This window comes from Monodelphis domestica, chromosome 2, assembly GCF_027887165.1.
Source record: "Monodelphis domestica isolate mMonDom1 chromosome 2, mMonDom1.pri, whole genome shotgun sequence".
NCBI classification, from domain to species: domain Eukaryota; kingdom Metazoa; phylum Chordata; class Mammalia; order Didelphimorphia; family Didelphidae; genus Monodelphis; species Monodelphis domestica.
Genome location: NC_077228.1, coordinates 11,587,917 through 11,598,155, shown reverse-complemented (window position 1 = coordinate 11,598,155; position 10,239 = coordinate 11,587,917). Strand labels below are relative to the sequence as shown.

Here is a 10,239-nt window from a genome sequence, read left to right as displayed (position 1 = left end):
GAAATGAGTGATGCCAAAGTAGAAAGTGAGGGGGAAAGGGAAAGTTCGCAGTGAAGGAGTCCTATTAGTAAAAAAGAGGAAGGACCTCCTCAAAAGAATCTTGAATGCTGCCAGCGTGTCTAAGCCAATTTCATCCTCTGAGACCCCGCACTACTCGGCAGCCAGCAAATGAGAGGAGGATGAACGGATGAGAGAGCCCCCATTTTATTCTCCTCTCGATGCAAGAAAACCCCTCCCCTCGCTCACAATTGGCTGGTCACTAGAGTTACCCTCTATACGTGAAAGCTAGCTAAGCAGAAAGCGGGTCAGCAATGCCTCATTATGTTACATATTCATTTGGCGCTGGCCAATCAGAGTAGAGCACATTGTTTACTTCAACCAATCAGAGGAGGAGAAGGCTATAGGCTGCTGTTTCTGAAGTTTCAATTTCTGTATTTTCCCTGAGAGGAGTCTGCGCTCTCTTTTGCCCCCGCAGATAAAATGATTATAGAATAAAGGAGGAAGAAGAATGTTTCTTTCCCTTTTCCTCATGTTAGGACTGACTCCAGGCAGAACGTCAAAGTACCTAGTTTTTCACTGGCCGCCCCTCTGCTCCCTTTTCCTGTTGCCTTTGCATCTCTCCGGGTCCCTCTAGCCAGTACCCCAAAAGCGAATTTTCCAGCTCTTCTCCCACCCCGACATGCGTATTGAGCCTCAGGATGGAGCCGAAGGCGTCCAGCTCGATCTCTGTGAGCCTTTCTAGCTCCAATAGTCCGCAGCCCTTCACAGCTCTTCAAGCTAACTTCCATAAACAAACAAAAAACCAAAACAAACAAACAAACAACAAAACCCTATTCCTGAAGTCTGGCTTCTCCGTCGGGGATTGGGGAGTGGGAAAGGACCAGAGTCAGTTTCCACTAGCAGGTCAGTCAGACAACTGCACGTCTTAAGCATCTGTTATGTGCCAGGCACTCTCCGAAGCCCTGGGGATTAAAAACAAAACAGAACGTCAAAAACCAGTCCCTGCTCTCATGGAGCTCACAGTCTAATGGGGAGACCGTTTGCAAAGAAACCATTATGGATAGGATGAATTGGGAGAGGTCTCAGAGGGACTGCCCGGAGATGAAGGAGTTCTTGCCTGGGAGTCACTTGTTTTTTTCAGCAACATTGTATTCCGTCCCCCCCCCCCCCCCCCCCCCACCATACAAGTAGAAACAATTTTGACATCCCCCTTTTCCTATTTTCAGTTCCAAATTCTTCCCAACAAGATGGTAAACAATTGGATGGATAAAGCAGCTAAATAACAAGTGGGTCAAAAGACATCCATCACCTGTGATGTCATTTTGGTTCCCTTTGAATACGAATCACCCAACCAACTAAAACTTGTTATTAGAACTCCTGTGTTTGCATCCTGGCTCTGTTCTGTTGACATGTGAATTTGGTTAAGTCTCCTAACTTCTCTGGGTTTCTTTGTTCCTCTGTCAGATGACAGGGCTGGACTTTTAAGGTCTTTTTCACTTAAATCTAGAGCCAACAGTTTTCAAGAAAAGGTGATTCACTTTGAATGTTTCTGTAAATATGGGTATCGCTTTGTTGGAAGATTTGCCAGCTTAAACAATCATAGGATTCACACAGCCACTACTACTTTGCCAAGAAATAGTTATAACCATTTCACTGGTTTCTAAGCGGAATGATCAGGTCGTGACTGGGGGGGGGGGTGCTGTCCCTCTGAGTTCTTGCCATTGTGTGATGTGGATTCCAGAGTCCATCATTCCAAGATACTGTCAACATTATGTCGTGGGTGGTTTGTCATTTGCAGAAGTTCTGGAGTACATTTTCCAAGAACTATTGCCAATTTTCCATTGATCATACAGATGGTGAAGAAAGATAATACCCATATCTCTCTTTGACATGGGAATGCTTTGTACCATTAAAAAAAAAAAAGGAATTCAGCAGCTAGACAGCCTAGATATACCTTCTTCTTGGTGCTTTTTAATTTTTTTTTAGGGAATACTAAAGTTCATTCACTTATCTCAAGCACACACCTAGAAGACTTTAGAAGTTGTTGCCCAAATTGACTAAATAAATTAATTAAAAAAAAGTTGTCGTCCAAGAGTCACCCAAGGGAAGAAGAATAAATAGTATGTGATAAATATAATGATAAAAATAACAGCTATCATTTATATATTTTAAATTTTGCTAAGAGTTTTATAAATATTGTCTTATTTATCTCTTAATAACCTTAGGAGATAGAAGCTATTATTAGCTTCATTTTATAGATGAGAAGACAGAGGCAGCAGAAAACTTGTTTGAGTTCAAACAACTATTAAATATCTGAGGCCATATTTCAACTGAGGCCTTCCTGACTCCAGGTCTGGTATCTGGCTGCCTCAACTAATTAGCAATTAACTGTGGAATTATATGTAGAAGAGCAGTGACTATACCTGGCTTTGGATCATAGAGTATTGGAAGAACCCAAAAGTGAAAGATCCCCAGATAGATCTCAGAAAACAATAACATGAAAAATTTGAAGACTGAGACATTATCCCCCACTCCTCAAAAGCAGTGCCTGACCCTAACATAAAATTAATAGCCAAGAAATAGGCTCTTAAAATGAGTAAACAACAGAAAAAGAATATAGCCATAGATAGTTACTGTGATTCTGACTGGGGTTCATATTCAAAAAAAGACAATGAAATCAAAATAGCTATTTGTAAAGTTCCCCCCTAAATTAAAATGGTTACAAGCTCAAAAGAGGTCTCAGAACAGCTTACTTTAAAAGACTTCAAAAATCAAATATGAGAAGTAGGGGAAAATTGAGAAAGGAAATAAGAGAAAAGCAGAAAATTGTGAAAAGAAAGTCAACCAACTGGAAAAAAGAGATCCAAAAATTTACTCAAGAAAACAATTTCCTAAAAATGAGAATTTGGTGAAGAGATGCTAATGACTTCACAAGACATCAAGAAATAATAAAATAAAAGCCAAAGAATGAAAAAAAAAGGAAAATGAAATGAAATATCTCCTTAAGTAAACAACCAAGTTGGAAAACAGATTGAGGAGAGATAATATAAAAATTGATGGAGTACCTGAAATTCATGCTTAAAAAAGAGTGTAGACATTATACTTCAAGAAATTATTAAGGAAAATTGCCCTGAAGTTTTGGAACTAGTGGGTAAAATTGAAATGAAAAGAAATCCACCAATCACCACCTGAAAAAGATCCCCAAATTAAAACTCACAGTGACATTATAACTAAGTTCCACAGCTTCCAGGTCAAGTAGAAAATACTCCAAACAAGTAGGAAGAAACAATTAAAATATTGTGGGGGCTACAGACAGGACAAAACAAGATTAATCAGCTTCTACATTAAAAGACCAAAGCGTGTAGAATATGATACTCCAAAGAACCAAGTTGCTGGGTATACAACCAAGAATCATCTTTCTAGCAAAACTAAGTGTAATCCTGCCAGGGAAAAATGGCATATTCTATGAATTAAAGGACTTTCAGACCTTCTTGAGGAAAATACCAGAACTGAACAGAAAATTTGACTTTCAAATACAAGAATCAGAAGAAACCTAAGAAGGTAAACATGAAAGACATGTTTTCTTTTTTATATGGGAAAATGATACTTGTAACTCTTTAGAATGTTATTATTTAAGTAGTTAGAAAGAGTATACATAGAGGGCTTAGGTTTGAATTAATTATTTTGAGATGATCCTAAAAAATAAAATTGGGTAGAAAGAGGTAAAATGGAGCAAATTGTCTCATAAAAGAAGTGTAAATGGAAAAACTTGTATAAGTAGAGGGCAGGCAGGACAGGAAACTTTTCTCATCAGAATTGGGATAAAGAGGGAATAACATACATTTAGTTGGGTAGAAACATCTTCTTATCTTATAGAGAGATAGTATGGAAAGAGGATGGAATAAATAAGGGACTCAGAAGGGGGTGTGGATTAGGGAGGCAGCTGCCAGAAATTAACCTTCTGAGATGAGATAGAGGGAAAAAGAGAGAAGGATAAATGGTAGGGAAAATTAGGATGCAGGAAAATAAACAAAAAATAATTATAACTTTGAACATGAATGGGATGACTCACCTACAAAATGGAAACTGACAGTAAAATGGATCAAAAACCAGAACCCAAGAATATGTTGTTTACAAGAAACACATTTTAAAAATGAGAGATATACATGAAAATAAGGGCTGGAATAGAATTGATTATGTTTTAGTTGATCAGGAAAAAGTCAAGGTAGAAATCACAATCCCAAACAAAATTAAAACTAAAGTAGATCCAATTAAAAGAGATATATAGAGAAATGAAGTATGTTAAAAAAGACACCACAGACAATGAAGTAATATCAACATAAGCATACATGCACCAAATAATGTAACTTCCACACTTAAAAAGGAAAAGGTAAATGAATTAGAGTTGGAAATAGATAGAAAGACTTCCATTTACCCCTCTTCTGATAAATGTAACCAAAATACAAATAAAAAAGAAGTCAAGGAGATGATTAGCCCTTTAGATAAGGTAGATATCACAGACATCAGGAGAAAATTGAATGAGAATAGAATGGAGAAGAGATACATTTCTTCGATTGTGCTTTGTCCTATTGCATTTAGCAAATATTGCACGTTTTAAAAACAAATTGAATGTTTGTGGTAACCCTTCATCACACAATTCTATGGGCATCATTTTTCCAACAGTATGGCTCACATTGTGTCTGTCTTTCACATTTTGGTAATTCTTGCAATACTTTAAACTTTTTCATTTTTATTATATCTCCTAAGATGATCTGTGATCAGTGATCTTTGATGTTACTTGTAATTATTTTGGGGCCCCACTAAATGTATCCACATGAGAAAGTGAACTTAATTGATACATATTGTATGCTCTCTAACTGATCCACTGACCAATCATTCCCTGCTCTCTCCCTCCCCTCAGGTCTCCCTGTTCCCTGAGATGCAACATTATTGGAGAATATTACATAAACTTAGTTGATCCAGCAGTGGCAGGGTTGAGAGGATTAACTCCAATTTTGGAAGAAGTTCTACTGAGGGTAAAATGCTATCAACAGCACCACATGCTAAAGAGAGATCTTTCATGAAAGGAAGAGTCAATTGAGGTGGCAAATTTCATTATTGTCATTTTATGGCCACCACAGTGTTCAGCAACCACCACCCTGAAGAGTCAGCAGTCATCAACCTTGAGGCAAGGCCCTCCACTAGCAAAAAGATCAAGACTTGCTAAAGACTGATGATGGATAGCATTTTTTAACAGTATTTGTTAATTAGGGTATGTACATTTTTAAGACCCTGTTATTGCTCTTCTAATAGACTATATTATAATGTAAACATGACTTTTATATGTATTGGGAAACGAAAAAATTCAGGTCTCACTTTATTGCAATATTTGCTTTATTGTTTTAGTCTGTCATTGAACCCTCAATAGCTCCATGATATGCCTCTATCCTTTTTTTGTCCTCAGTGGTTCATGGTACCTTGACCCAAACTGACAATATATTAAGGCACAAAATATATAGTCAAATGCAGAAAAGTAGAAATATTAAATGTATCCTTTTCAGACCACAGTACAATAAAAATTGCATTTAATAAAAGACAATGGAAACAGATTACAGTTGATTGGAAATTAAATGATCTGATCTTTTGCAAGTGATTTGGTCAAAGAACAAATCAGAGAAACAATAAAGAATTTTATTAAAGAAAATGATAGTCATAAAGTAATATACCCACACTTATGGATACAGCAAAAGAAGTAACCAGGGGAAAATTTATATCTTTAAAAGCTTATATCAATAAAATATAGAAAGAGGGGCATCTATGTGGCTTAATAGATAAAGAGCCAGGCCTGGAGATAGGAGGTCCTGGGTTCAAATATAACCTAAAATTTTTCCTAGCTATGTGACCTTGGGCAAGTCACTTAATCCCAGTTGTATAGTCCTTACCACTCTTCTGCCTTTGAATCAATATTTAGAATTGATTCTAAAATACAAGGTAAGTGTTTTTAAAAAATAAAACATAGAAAGAGAGCTGTTCAATGAATTGGATATGAAATTAAAAAAACTATAAAAAGAAAAATTAAAAGCACCCAATTTAACACTAAATTGGAAATCCAGAAAATTAAAACTGAAATTAATAAAATTTAATGCAAGAAAACCATTGAACTAATAAATAAAACTAGGACTTGGCTTTATGAAAAAAAAAATAACAATAACAATAAAATGGATATACCGTTGAGTAATATGATTAACAAGGAGAAGAAAACCAAATCACTATTATTAAAAGTTGAAAATATACCACCAATAAAGATGAAATGAACTTAAAGCAATTAATAAGAGTTATCATTCCCAATTATATGCCAATATATTTTAACATTTTATGTGAAATGGAAGAATATTTAACAAAAATATGAATTGCCCAGACTTACAGAAGAGGAATAGAATATCTAAATAAACCTATTTTACAGAAACAAATTGAAAAGGTCATAAATGATCTTACTAAGAAAAAGTCATCAGGACCAGATGGATTTACAAACATTTAAACATCATCTAATTCTAATATTAATAAATGATTTATAATAACAGACAAAGGAATCCTACAAAATTTATTTTATGAAAAAATATGGTACTTAAAACATAAACCAGAAAAATAAAAAACAGAAAGAAAATTATAGATCAACTTCACTAGTGAATATTTAAATGAAATACTAGCTAGGAAATTATAGAAATACATCACAAAGATAATATATTTTGACCAACTGGGATTTATGTTAGGAATGCAAGGCTGATTCAATATAAAGAATGATTTTAGCATAGTTTATTATATCAATAACAAGAACAATGAAAATCATATTAAAAGATGAAGATAAAGCTTTTGACAAAAATACAACACTCATTTCTACTAGAAACTCTTTAAAGGGGACAGCTGGGTGGCTCAGTGGATTGACTTTCAGGCCTAGAGACAGGAGGTCCCTGGTTCAAATCTGGCCTCAGACACTTCCTAGCTGTGTGATCCTGGACAAGTCACTTAACCCCTATTGCCTAGCCATTACCACTCTTCTGTCTTGGAACCAATACACAGTATTGATTCTAAGATGGAAGGTAAGGATTTTTAAAAAACTCAACACTTGAAAGCATAGGTATAAATAGATTTTTTCCTTAAAATGATAAGAAGCCTCCATCTAAACCCATAAGCAAGCATTCTCTGTAATGACAATAAGCTATAAAGTTTCCTAATAAAAAGAATGAAAGAAGGATTCCCATTATCATCAATATTATTCAATAATGTGCTAGAAAAAGACAATGACAATTAAAGAAGAAAAAGAAATCGAAGGAATCAAAATGGGCAATGAGGAAATAAAACTATCTCTTTTTGCAAATGTTATGATAGTATGCCTCAAAACTCCTAGAGATTCAATTAAAATTTATTTGAAATAATAGTTTTAGCAAGTAGCAGGATATAAAATAATCCCACAAAAAGTCAGTAGCAATTCTACATATCATTTACAAATCCCTGCAAGAAGAGAAAGTTAGAGATATTTCATTTAAAATAACTGTAGACAATATAAAATACGTGGGAGTGTACCTACCGAGACAAACCCAGGAATTATATGAACATCAATATAAACTTTTATACAAATAGACACTAAAGTAATTTATAGATATATTAATTGTTCATGGTTGGACTGATCCAATATAATACAAATGATGTTTTTACCTCAACTAATCTACTTATGCAGTTATCCCAATTAAACTACCAAAAATTATTTTGTTGAGCTGGAAAAATAAGAAGAAAATTCATTTAGAAGAATAAAAGAACATCAAGAACATCAAAGGAATTAATGAAAAAATGTAAAAAAGGAGTTCTAGCAGTACTAGATCTTAAACTGTACTATGAGGCAGGAATTATCAAAACTATCTGATACTAGCAAAGAAATAAAATGGTGGATCAGTAGAATAGAGTAGGTATATAATTCACAGTAGTAAATGAGTCTAGTAAGCTTGTGTTTGATAAATGTGAAGATCTAAGCTTTTGGGATAAGAACAATTTGGTAAAAATTAGACTGGAAAATAGTTTGGTAGAAACTAGTTATAGACCATTTACACCAGTCTCACACTATTTACTAAGACAAGGCCAAAGTGGATATATGTACTAGATATAAAGGAAGATATCAGGAAGTAAATTAGAAATAAGTAAATTAGAGAAGTATAAAGCAAATTACCTGTCAGATTTGTGGCTAAAAGAAGAATTTATGCATAAGTAATAGATAAACCACATTGTGGGATATGTTGGTTGTCTCTTGAACCGAGGATGACGATTGTCTTTGTGCGTTTTTGTGCACAAAGACACCTGTGCATGAAGATTTAAGTGGAAAAGTCGATGCACAGAGACAGTCCCACTCTCTTGGCATTGGAAGCCTGGGTCCATTGGCACGAAAAGTCGTTACACCTGGAGACTTCCTCAGCTGCATTGGATGGCCGTGTTGTCTTTTGTGCTCCATCACGCCCTAAGCACTCCACAGTGCCTTGCTGCATCGCCATCTCAGCCGTTGAACCTTCTGTGGGATATAAAATGGATGATTTTCATTACATTAAATTAAAATAGTTTTGTACTGTAGTGGATAATTTAATTAAGTAATTTCATTTTATGTTCATTGTTTAATGTCTTTTTATAGCTTTATGCCCTCCACATGTAATCCTATTAGAATATTCAGCATTCTAGTGATAATTATTACTATAAATTTAATAATAAGTAATAATTGGACAACTGTGTATGAGAACCAGTAATCAATAATCATAGTAAGTATTTTGCCAAGGGAGTTTAGCATCCTAGAATGTATCCAATAGTTTCTAAAACTGAGGAGTCATATTCCCTCATTTGGTACAGAAGCTACAGAATAGCCTTGACCAACCTCATTATCACCAAGTATGGAACGGCTATGTCATCTGTCACATAGCATGGAAATTTAGCAAAATATGAGCTTCTTGAAAGAGGGAATTCAGCTGCTGGATCCTTTTCAATGGGAATTACAAATGCCTGGTTTATAGGGCAGCATAATTAACGTCCTACTTTCAAAGGACAAAGAGATGTAGTTGATGTACTCCCCTTTCTGGGAGGGGTTTGTGAAATCTGACTTTGTGACATAGGGTGTAAGGATCCGTCAAGCTGAAGAGTTCAGGGTCTCAGGCTATACTGGGGATGCCTGTAGACCACTGGTTTATGTGAGATGCCTATTCACAATAAAGTTAATTTGGATCAGAAAACTGCTCCCAGTAGTTTTCTTTTAGAAGACAAAGAAAACCAATGTAGCCAAAATTAGAAGAAAAGTAGAAAACTGGGGGGGGAATTATAGTTAGTTTTTTTGGGAAAAGGGCTCATCTCTCAAACATATAATGATTTATATTTTATAATTTTATGTAAATAATAATAATTATAAATTTATAAAAATGTGAGTCATTCCCCAAATGATAAATGGTCAAAGGTTATGAATGGGAAGTTGATTTTAAGAAATCAAAGCTATTATAAATCAGTCATATGAAAAATGCTCTAAATTATTATTAACTAGAGAAATGCAAAATAAAACAACTTTGAGGTGTCATTTAACATCTATCAGATTGGCTAAAATGATAGAAGGGGAAAATGCCAAAAGTTGAAGGTTATATGGAAAAACTGGAACACTAATACACTGTTGGTGGCATTGTAACTGATTTAGCCATTCTGGAGATCAGTTTGGAATTATGTCCAAAGAGTTATAAAATTGCATATACCCTTTTGACTCAGTAGCACTACTATTGAGTCTGTTTCCCAAGGTGATCAGGGAAAAAGGAAAAGATCTGTTATGTTTAAAAATATTCATGGCAGCTCTCTTTGTGGTGACAAAGAACTGGAAAGTGGGGGGATGTCCATCAACCGGATACTGGTTAATCGTGATGGAATACAACTATGTGGTAAGAAATGATGAGCAGGTTTGGTTTTAGGGGAAAAAATAACATGGAAAGATTTACATGAAATAATATAGAGTGAAACAAGTTGTACACAGTAGCAGCAATATTGTTCAAAGGGTAACTGTGAATAACTAAACTATTCTGAGTAAGGTGGTCATTCAAATCAACTATGAAGGACTTAGAAAGGAAGCTTCAATCCACCTCCAGAGAAAGAGCTGATCTGTGGATGTTGTATTATGTGGTTCTACTTATGTATATAGCAAATGTTGACCTTGAATGTAGGGTTAGGAGGAAAGAA

The 10,239-nt window shown here is 34.9% G+C and overlaps 1 long non-coding RNA gene across 1 annotated transcript; it reads left to right on the top strand.

Moving 5' to 3' along the window:
• LOC103093392 (uncharacterized) lies at positions 1 to 1,378 on the top strand. Its single transcript, XR_461075.2, has 2 exons — positions 1 to 903; positions 1,227 to 1,378. It is a non-coding gene; the product is annotated as an uncharacterized LOC103093392 (long non-coding RNA).
• Positions 1,379 to 10,239: the final 8,861 nt, after the last annotated feature.